The sequence below is a fragment of the Petaurus breviceps genome, unplaced genomic scaffold (assembly GCF_028583685.1).
Source record: "Petaurus breviceps papuanus isolate PSGF00001 unplaced genomic scaffold, PetGlider_PUasm1.0 37, whole genome shotgun sequence".
Lineage (NCBI taxonomy): Eukaryota > Metazoa > Chordata > Mammalia > Diprotodontia > Petauridae > Petaurus > Petaurus breviceps.
This window is the reverse complement of record NW_027186296.1, coordinates 8553189-8563879: the sequence shown is the minus strand read 5'-3', so window position 1 is coordinate 8563879 and position 10691 is coordinate 8553189.

Sequence of the window (10691 nt, the reverse complement as noted above, 5' to 3'; positions counted from 1 at the left end):
TAAAACTGTGGGCTTACCCGGGGCTGGGCTCTGCTCCCCACACACTGTGATGGACCCTTTCTGTAGGCCTGCCAGGCTGCCTTCAACAGGAGATTTGTTTCTCTCTGTCACTTTGTGGGTTCTGTAGCCCTAAAGTTTGTTTGGAGTCATTTTTATAGGTATTTGAGGTGGTTATGGGGGGAGCACATGGAGGTATCCTGCTTCTACGCCACCATCTTCTCTGCATTACCTTATGATTGAATCCATACTATCAATCTTCAAAGTTATCTCTCTGACCATGGTCTCTATTTTTTCCCCCTAATCTTTCCTACATATTATTGCCAGGTTTATCTTCCTAAAACTAGTACATTAGAAAAATCATTGGATTTGTAGTCAGTAGACCTGGCATCAGTTCTTTTTTTCTTACTAGTAAAATGAAGGGATCATACTAGATGGCATTTGAGGTCTTTCCGACTCAATCAATGATCCTAAAGCACAGTTTTCCTTACATTACTCCAGCCCCAAACTCCTGTTGTCTGCAAGATAATGACTAAATTCTTTAGTTTGGAATTCACATCTATTCTTAGTCTGGCCTGAACCTTTACTCCTACTTTGTTATCCAGTTACTCTATTGTACCTTCATGACAGTTCTTGATTCTATCGAGGCAGGTCACTTATAGACCTGAGAATGAATTTTGCTATCCCACCTCCATTTCTCCTCTGGCCTGTACAATAGCACTCACAATTTAAGGGCTAGTTTTTTTTTTGAATCCTTTCCTGAAAAGACAACCTGCAGTGGCCTCTCCCACTTCTGAACTTCAAATCTAGAGTATGTCATAAACCACTCATTTGGCCCTTATTATATTATCTTGATTCATTAGTTACCTCTTAACAAGGATGGGTCATGTCACCTCTAATAGATCAAAAACTACTTTGAGTCAGGGTTCTATTGTATGTTCCAAAGTACCTTAACCCTGGTTGGTTGTTGTCCTTAGTTCTTGAAGAGGACCAAAATGACGATGTTGGAGTCAAGGCACAGTGTTTCCAACTGTGGATGATCAGATCAATATGAGCTTGGAAGGCTTTACCACAGTTTGGGCACAAATGGTTCACGTGAACATTTGGAGTGGTGATTTTTTTTTCCTGAGCTACTGCAATTCTACTTCACTCTTAGAGCACAGCAAGCATGCCCTGCTGGGTGGTGCTTTGCCAGTGTATCCCGGGGTTATGCAAACAGTTCCAAAGTTCTTCAGAAGACTTAAAGAATGTCCTTGTATTGCTTCTTCTCACCTCCACGTGAGTACTTACTTTGTATGAGTTCTCCATAAAATAGTCTTTTAGGCAAACATATGTTTAACATTTGAACAATGTGGTCAGCCCATTGGAGTTGAGCTCTCTGCAGTAGAGTTTGAATGCTAGAGAGTTTAGCTACAGAAAGGACCTCAGTGTCTGATACCTTATCTTGCCATGTGATCTTCAGAATCTTCCTAAGACAATTCAAATGGAAGCAATTCCATTTCCTCGCATGACACTGGAATACTATCCAGGTTTCATAGACATACAACAGTGAAGTCAGCACAATAGTTCTGTAGATCTTGTCTTTGGTAGGCAGTCCAATACCTCTTCTCTCCAATGCTTTCTTTTGGAGCCTTTCAAACACTGAGCTAGCTCTGGTAATGTGTGCATCAACCTCATCATCTATGTGCACATCCCTAGAAAGTACGCTACCAAGATAAGTGAACTTATTACTGAATGGAATTCAGTATTTCTCCCTTTGCTGTAACTAATGGTTTTATGTATGGATGATGTGCTGGTGACTGGTGGAGAACTTATGTTTTTTGGTGTTAATTGTTAGGTCTAAATTAGCACAAGCAGCAGAGAGTTGATCCATACTTTGTTGCATCTCAGCCTCAGAGGCTGCATTGAGTATACAATCATCTTTGAACAAAAAATCATGCACCAACTCTTCTCCATTAGGGAAAGCAAGAGGATGAGTATTTATGTTATGTGGCAGGCTCTGTGCTAAGTACTTTAGAAATATCTCATTTGATTCTCAAACAACTCTGAGAGGTAGGTGGTGTTATTATTCCCATATTATAGTTGAGGAAACCGAGGTAAAGCATGGTTAAGTAATCTGTCCAGGGTCACACAGCTAGTAAGTATCTAAAGTGGGATTTGAAGCTAAGTCTTCTTGGCTATAGGCCCAATGGTCTATCCATTGTGACATCTAACCGTCTCCCATGGTAGGTATCACTGAATATTTATTGAACTGTAATGTATTATTAATGTAGTACAGACTGACAGTGTTTGAGTGGTTTCATTATTTTAATTAATTTTGGGGCAAAAATATTTCCCACTCTCCTATGTACTAGAGTCATGTTCCCTATCCTTCATCTTTGTAATTTATTAGTAAGATAGGGTGAACAGGAGAGACTAGAACCATTGCTGTAGGTAGGAGGAGCAAAAAGTATTAGGAGTTGGGGAGAAGTGGAAGGTGAAAAGAGAAATACAGCAAAGAAAAGCATATGATTGACAGTATGATGATGCGCCACAGCCCATTTTAGGTACTTTTATTCATTCAATAAACATACATGCATTAAAAAATTGCTATCACTGCGCAGGGATCTCTCTTGCCTGTTGATAGAACCGTCCCTTGTAATGAAGAAGTGAGTTAAGGAAAACCAGCTAACATATATGTATAATTTCTAAAAACATAGTCAACAAGGCTACCAGACTTTTTTCATCTTCAGTACTTTGGAGTCAAGATTGGTTATTGCAATGAACTGAATTATGAAGCTTTCCTATATATAACTGTGATAATTGTGCATATTGTTCTATTGGTCCTGCTTACTTGACCCTGAAGACAGAAAATAATTCTTATTTGTATATCTTTTTCAGATTTATAAGGTCATTTTCTCACTCTAACCCTGTGAGGCAGACAGTTAAATAAATAGTTGTTTAATTGAATTGTAAATATTATCACACAGATACAGATGAGAAGTCTCAGAAAGGTAAATCCCCAGTGATCATGTACCCAGGTTTACTTATTCCAAGGACAATACTCTTTCCATTACATCACTATGAGCAGTGTTATAGATATTGAGCCATTAGGTATGTGGGCTGGTCTGCTTATGATGAACCCGTGGGTAATAAGGAGGAATGTCTCTGCTGCTCTCTTCAGGCATAGCATAACATTCCATTCAGTCATTCATTAAGCATTTATTAAGTGTCTTCTAGGTGCAAGGGACATTGTGTCTAGCTATGGACTGGAAATTCAAAGAAAGATAAAATCCTGGCCCCCCCAGGAACTCACATTGACCCTTTCGTGGCTGAATGGAGGATGGAATGAAGTGGGCAGACTTGTGGCAAGGAGATCAACCATCAGACTATTGCAGTAGTCCAAATAAGAGGTGATAACTTGAGATATGGGTATATAGGAAATGACCCTCTTTGTGAGACTTGCCTTCCCAGTAAAAAGAGAGAACAATTAGATAAACGTCTTTCCCTCCCAGCAGGTTACTTATCACAAAAATCTTGGAATGATTTGGTTTGTCAGAAGTCAATTCTATTCTACTGTGTGCAGGTAAGATCATACCAAACCTATACCATATTACCTCAGCCTATACAAAGTCAAAAGACTGAAAATATAGAAGACAATGTAAGATAACTTGCAGCAAAAACAGCTCATTTAGAAAACAGATTGAGGAGAAAATAATTTAAGAATCATTGGGCTATCTGAATGCCACGAACAAAAAAATATCCTGTACATCATATTTTAAGAAATCTCACAAGAAAACTACCCATTTTTCTTAGAATCAGAGGGTAAAGTAGAAATAGAATGAATCTACTGGTCACCTACTAAAAGAAATACCAAAATGAAAACTCCTCGGAACATCATAGTCAAAACCCAGAGTTTCTAGATGAAATTAAAAATACTATAAGCAGCCAGAAAGAAAGAATTCAAGTACCAAGGAGCTACAGTCAGGATCTCACATGATTTAGCAGTCACCACTATAAAAGAGCAGAGAACTTGGAATACAGTATTCTTGTATTCTACAACATAGGCTTACAAACAACAATAACTTACCCAGAAAAACTGAATATAATGCTATAGGGGGAAAAATCTTTAATGAAAAAGAGAACTAAGTATTTCTGATGAAAAGACCAGAGCTGCATAGAAACTTTGATATTCAAACACAGGAATGAACAGAAATATCAAAAGGGAAACATGAATAAACAATGATAAAGGACTGAACAAGGATGATCTACTTACACTCTAATATGGGGACATGATACATATGTCCCCACTGAACCCTGTCATCATTAGGGTCTCACAGAGGGAATCTAAATAGACAGGACCTGGGAGTGATTCTATTATGTCTTGATGATCTTTTTTTTTTTTTTTACTGTCTCCTTACATTGTAAATAAACATTCTCACAATTAGTTTTCTGTTCCATATTTCCAGTACAAATGCCCTTCTTTTTTTTATATTTGAATATTTGATTTTAAAACTTTCAATTCCAGATTTATTCCCTTCCCCCCCCTGCCACCCACCCCCACTGGGGGGACAAGCAGTTCAGTATAGGTTGTACATGTGTGGCTAATGCAAAACAATAACATAGAAGATGTATTGTAAAAGACTGACTATTTTTCCCTCCCTCCTATCCCACCTCTCACTTGTTCTATTCTCTACTTTGATCCTGTCCCTTTTCAAAAGTGGGTGCTTCCAACTTCCCTCCCCCCCAGCCTGCCCTCCCTTCCATCATCCCCCCTCACATCCCCTTCCCCCGCCATCCTCCTGGAGGGTGAAATCCCCTATTTAGTGTGTATTTCCCTCCCTTCTCAAGCCAGATTCAATAGGAATAAGGTTGACCTATTCCCTTTTGCCTTCCTATTCTTCCCCTCCATTGTAACCATTTTCCCTTGCCTCCTCTGTATGAGATAGTTTGCCCCACTCTGTCTCTCCCCATCTCCTCTCATTATATTCCTCTCACCTCTTAATTTCACCTTTTAAGTATCATCCCTTCCTGTTAAATTGGTCCCGTGCCCTCTATCTATGTATACCTGTAAACATATATACACACATTCACATATGTATTCATATGCCCGCATACCCTCATATAAAGATATATATATATATTTCTAATCCCTTCAACTACTGAGAAAAGTTTCATAGGTTACAATTATTGTTTTTCCATGTAGGAATGTTAATAGTTCAACTTTGGCCAGGTGGCTCAGCGAGCAAGAGCACCGGCCCCAGTGCCGGGACGACCCGGATCAAATCCGGGCCCAGACACTCAGCACCACACCCAGAAACAATAACTGGCCATGCAACCCCGAACAAGCCACTCAACCCCGATTGCTTAAAAAAAAAAATAGTTCAACTTTGATAAGTTCCTTATGATTTCTTTTCACTGTTTACCTTCTCATGCTTCTCTTGCTTCTTGTATCTGAATGTCAAATTTTCTATTCAACTCTGGTTTTTTCAGCAAGAATGCTTGAAAGTCCTGTATTCCACTGAATGACCATATTTTCCCCTGAAACATGATACTCAGTTTTGCTGGGTAGGTGACTCTTGGTTTTAATCCCAGCTCCCTTGACCTCCGGAATATCACATTCCAGGCCCTTCGATCCCTCAGTGTAGAAGCTGCCAGATCCTGGGTTATCCTGATTGTGTTTCCACAATATTCAAATTGTTTCTTCCTGGATGCTTGTAATATTCTCTCCTTAATCTGGGAATTCCAGAACCTGGCTATAATATTCCTAGGAGTTTTCTTTTTGGGATCTTTTTCAGGAGGTGATTGGTGGATTCTTTCAACCTCTATTTTGCCCTCTCGTTCTAAAACATCAGGGCAGTTTTCTTTGAGAACTTCCTGGAGGATGCTTTCCAGGCTCTTACTTTGGTCATGGCTCTCAGGCAGTCCAATAATTTTTAAATTATCTCTCCTGGATCTATTTTCCAGGTCAGTGGTTTTTCCCATGAGATATTTCACATTGCCTTCTATTCTTTCATTTGTTTGGATCTGTTTAACAGCATCTTGATTTCTCATAAAGTCATTAGCTTCCATTTGCTCCAATCTAATTCTGAAGCAATGATTCTCTTCAGTGAGCTTTTGAGATTCTTTTTCCATCTGGCAAATTCGACTTTTTAAGGCATTCTTCTCCTCATTGCCTTTTTGAGCCTCCTTTGCCATTTGAGTCAGTCTGTTTTTTAAGGTATTATTTTCTTCAGTCAGGCTGTTGACTCTCATTTCATAATTTTCTTGCATTGTTCTCATTTCTCTTCCCAATTTTTCCTCCACTTCTCTTATCTGCTTCTTAAGGTCCTCTATGGCCTGTAACCAGCTTGTATTTTCCTTTGAAGCTTTTGGTGCAGGAGTTCTGACTTCACTGTTTTCCTCCTGTTCCATGCCTTGCTCCTTCTTATCCCCAAAATAGGAGTGTAATGTTGGAATCTTCTGTCTGCTTTGTTTCCTTTGCCTGCTCATTTTGCCACTCAATGATTTGACTTTTGGGCTTTTTGCCACAGTAGGACTCTGGCACCAGACAGGGGAGTTTTCGTCCCAAACGCTGGGGTTTTCTCAGCTGCTGGAGGTATTAGATGGGTGCCCTCTCTGAGGTCTCCACATGCTCTGGCAAGCTGGACACACACCCCAGGACCTCCACCCTAGACTGCAATCCAGATCCAAGCAGGTTAAAGCAAGAGCGATGACCCCTCAGACTGGTGCTTGGTCCCCCTACACTCTGCAGGCCAGGAGCTGAAGCTGCCACGTGGTGCTGGCAGGCTGTGCTGGCGTCTCTGTGGTTTCTCGCTCCGGGGGTAAAAGCCACGCACTTCCACTTCCTGGGTCCCAAAGTCCAGACTGCACTGGCCTCTCACCTTGTCCTTCGCATCTATGTATTGATAAATCTGGAAACAGCCACAGCTGCTGCTGATCTGGAGTCCCTCTGGCTGGCGGCTGGTCAGGCCCGCCCTGGGGCTAAAGCCTGGGGGGGGGGGGCTGGGCTCGGCTCCCAGAGCGCTGTGCTGGCCGATTCCTGCCAGCCTGCCGGGCTGTCCTCAGCGGGAGGTTAGCTTCTCTGTGTCATTTTGTGGGTTCTGCAGCTCCAAAGTTTGTTTAGAGTCCCCTTTTTACATGGATTGGGGAGGGTGGAAGCTGGAGCCACGGGAAGGTCGTGCTTCTACTCCGCCATCTTGGCTCCGCCCTTGTCTTGATGATCTTAAGAGAAGAATGGAAAGAGAGTGGGAAGAGGAATACACTGTGGGTAATGGGAGGAGGGAAAGGAAAGGAAAGTTAGGGAAAGTTATCTTACATAATCAGGGTGCTCAAAATAGACCTGTCTACAAACAGGAAGAAATGGGCAGGAACAGACAACACTTCAACCTCACTCTTATCTGAACCGATTAAAGAAAGGAAAAGTATATAGAGATAGAGTTGGGTATAGAATTTCATTTTATTTAACAGGGCAACATGAGGGAAAGGGGTGAGGGGTGAGTGGAAATTAGAAGAAGGGCAAGTTAAGGGAGAGATTAGTCCTATACAAAGCAAACTTTAGGGATGTACAAAAATATTTATAGCTCTTTTTGGGGACCCAAGGAATGGGAATCTGAGAGGGTACCTATAAATCAGGGAATGAATGAACAAGTTTTGGTATATAAATTTGATGGAATACTATTGTCCTATAAGAAATGATAAAGGGAAGAGCTTCAAAGAAACTAGGGTAGAATTATATGAACCAATGCAGAATAAACAGACCCAGGAGAACAATTTATACAATAACAAATTTACCATACAACAGTATGGTAAAGGAAAAAAAACTTTGAAAGAATGAGACCAACATTTTTTGGGAGGCCAGTGTGAAAATTTGTTTTTGTTGATCATACATGTTTATAATGAATTTTGTTTTTCTTTTATTCTCAATTGCTGGAGGTGGAGATAGGGAGAAGGGTGAGAAGACAGATTTTTGCTGAATTAAACAAAATAAAATATATTAAAAAAAGAAAAAAATTGAATATATTAGTGAACTCTAAGCTCAATATGAGTCACCAATGTGACATGGCAGCTCCCCAAATCTAATGCTATCATTAGTTGTATTAAGAGAGACATAAGATCTAGAACAAGGGTAACAAGATTTTTACTATCCTTTGTCATGGTAATGGCATACCTGGAGTGCTGTGTTCAGTTTCAGGCATTGTCATTTAGGAAGACATATAAACTGCTATGTGTTCATAAGTGGGTAATTAGGGTTATGACAGGACTGGAGAATATATTCTCTGAAAATCAGTTGAAGGAACTGAGGTTGAAAGAGGAATACCATTAAATACTTGAAAAACTACATTGCGAAAGGAGGATTAGATTTGTTCTTTGTGGTCTGAAAGGGTAAAACAAGGAGCAATTGGTGGCCATTGCAAATATAGATATGTTTGGTGTAAGGAAAAATTTTCTGATAATTGGAACAATCCTAAAGCAGAATGGGCTGCCTCCAGAGGCCATGGATTTCTCTGTTTTGGAGGTCCACGGGTAGAGTGAAGATGAGCATTTGGGGATATTGTAGAAGGAATGTTTTTGTCATATCTAAAGTATTATATGGGTCTTTGGATCCTGGATTCTTTGATTGTACTAATTGCTCACTTCTTTTATTCTGTTGAAAATTAGAGTGGAGAAATAGGACGCATCAGCTATCTCCATAACAAATTTCAAGCATAGTAAAATTGCTTAATACTTGAGGAAATAATAATTTAAATTATAGACCTTTAATCCTACCATTGTTAGTACCTTAAAGCTATCTCCCCCCCCCCCAACTTGTTTTTGCTGTTGTTTGGAATTAACTATGAGTTTTGAGATAAATCAATTTATTATTTAAATATATGTCAAATGCAGACATTCTCTCACACTACCAAGCCAACCTTACCAGCTTTATGAGGATACTTGAAATAATTTCTTGGGACAAATGTCAGACTTTCTAATTCTATGTGCAAAAGCATAAATATGGAGTTAATAGACTCAGATATTTATCCCCAAACCATCACCATACCTGTCATGCCCCATGATCCCTATGATGAATTCATTCTCAATGTCTTCTTATAAGGGCTCAAAGATAGAGAGAGATGACTGTGGTTACTGGTGGGTTATATTTTCACATGCCTCTCTTATTATAAGTTGAATTCAACTTCCTTGTTCCTTAAGGGATTTTTCCCTACATTGGATGTCTCATTTACCCCGGTGGCTATGACACACTTATCTCACAAGTTGTCTTACTCATCCTTTCCCTTAAGGCACAAGAGGTACATATAAAAACTCAGGGCCAGGGACAGGTAGGGAGAAGCTGTCCAATACCTGGTCATCCTTACACAGGAAACAGAACACAAGAAGTTGGGTAAGTTGATGAATGGAGAAGCTAGTGGGTAATCAGGGTAATAGCAGGACTGGAGAATATATTCTCTGAAAATCAGTTGAAGGAACTGAGGTTGAAAGAGGACTATCATTAAGTACTTGAAAGAATACATGGTGAAAGGATGATTAGATTTGTTCCTTTTGGTCTGAAAGGGTAAAACCAGGAGCAATTGGTGGCCATTGCAAAGATAGATATGTTTGGTGTAAGGAAAAATTTAGTTTTATAGCATTCAGAGAGAGCTCTTTATTTAGATTGGGTCGGACATGAACGGAAGACTTCAATCCTTACTTATTTGGATTTGGAACTTGTAGAATTTTAACTTTGAGGATTAAACAATAGCACTATTGTTAATATGAAAATTTATATAATAAGTCCATAGGAAGTTATGATTTGATGTTAAAGATGCTGAGCAGTTCAATTCCATCCCCCTCTCACAAAGAAGAGCACATAGATTAAGTCAGTAAGAATTTGCTTTGGTTGGATAAGAGTTTAGATTGGAGAATAAAAATAGCTCACATTTGATAGTCTTTTAGAGTTTATAGAACACTTTATTCCTGGCAACCCTGGAAGATGAGATGCCCAAGTATTGTTATCCCCATTTTAGAGATGAGGAAATTGAGGCCATAAGAAGCAAAATGATGGTGTCAAGGTTTGTTGTGAAACTTGGTAGGGTTATGGGATTCCTAGAAATAATTGGTAGAACTTAACCTAAAAAAGAGGCCCTGTGGGACACAAAGTTTTCAGAGTAACTTGTAAGAAAGGAAAAAAAAAGGTTTCTCTTTAAAATGATCATATCTCACTATGAGTTTCTTCCAAAGGATTTCTTTGGATATTGAAAGGCTTAATAGATAAATTTTTTTTTAATGTGGGAGAAATTCCTAGACGATTTCAGAAAAATATCTACTCCTTCTTGTGGCTTTCCCTATTCCTTTCTTTGAATGGCAAAACTACCAAACTTAAAGTCATAAAAGTTTCTCCTTTTTTCCTCCCAATTCCTGTGAGTGATGATGGTAGTTGTAAGTACTATTTCTAACTCCTGTTTCTCCTTGGAGAAGGGTGGAGGCAACTGGTGCAGTGAAAAGAATGGTGAAGGTGGTCCTTAGAAGGCCTAATCTCATCTCTGCCACTACCTTTATTGCCTTTGAGGAAATTGTTTTTTCTCCCTTGGCTTTAGTTTCCTCATCTGTAAAATGAATGGATCATAGGTAGAGTGACTCAGTGCTCAGAGACAGTTACTCCACACTCAGGAGACAGATCAAGAAAAAACAAACAAACCTCTGAATGAGGGCCTAAGAATTACATAGAAGTATTCTTT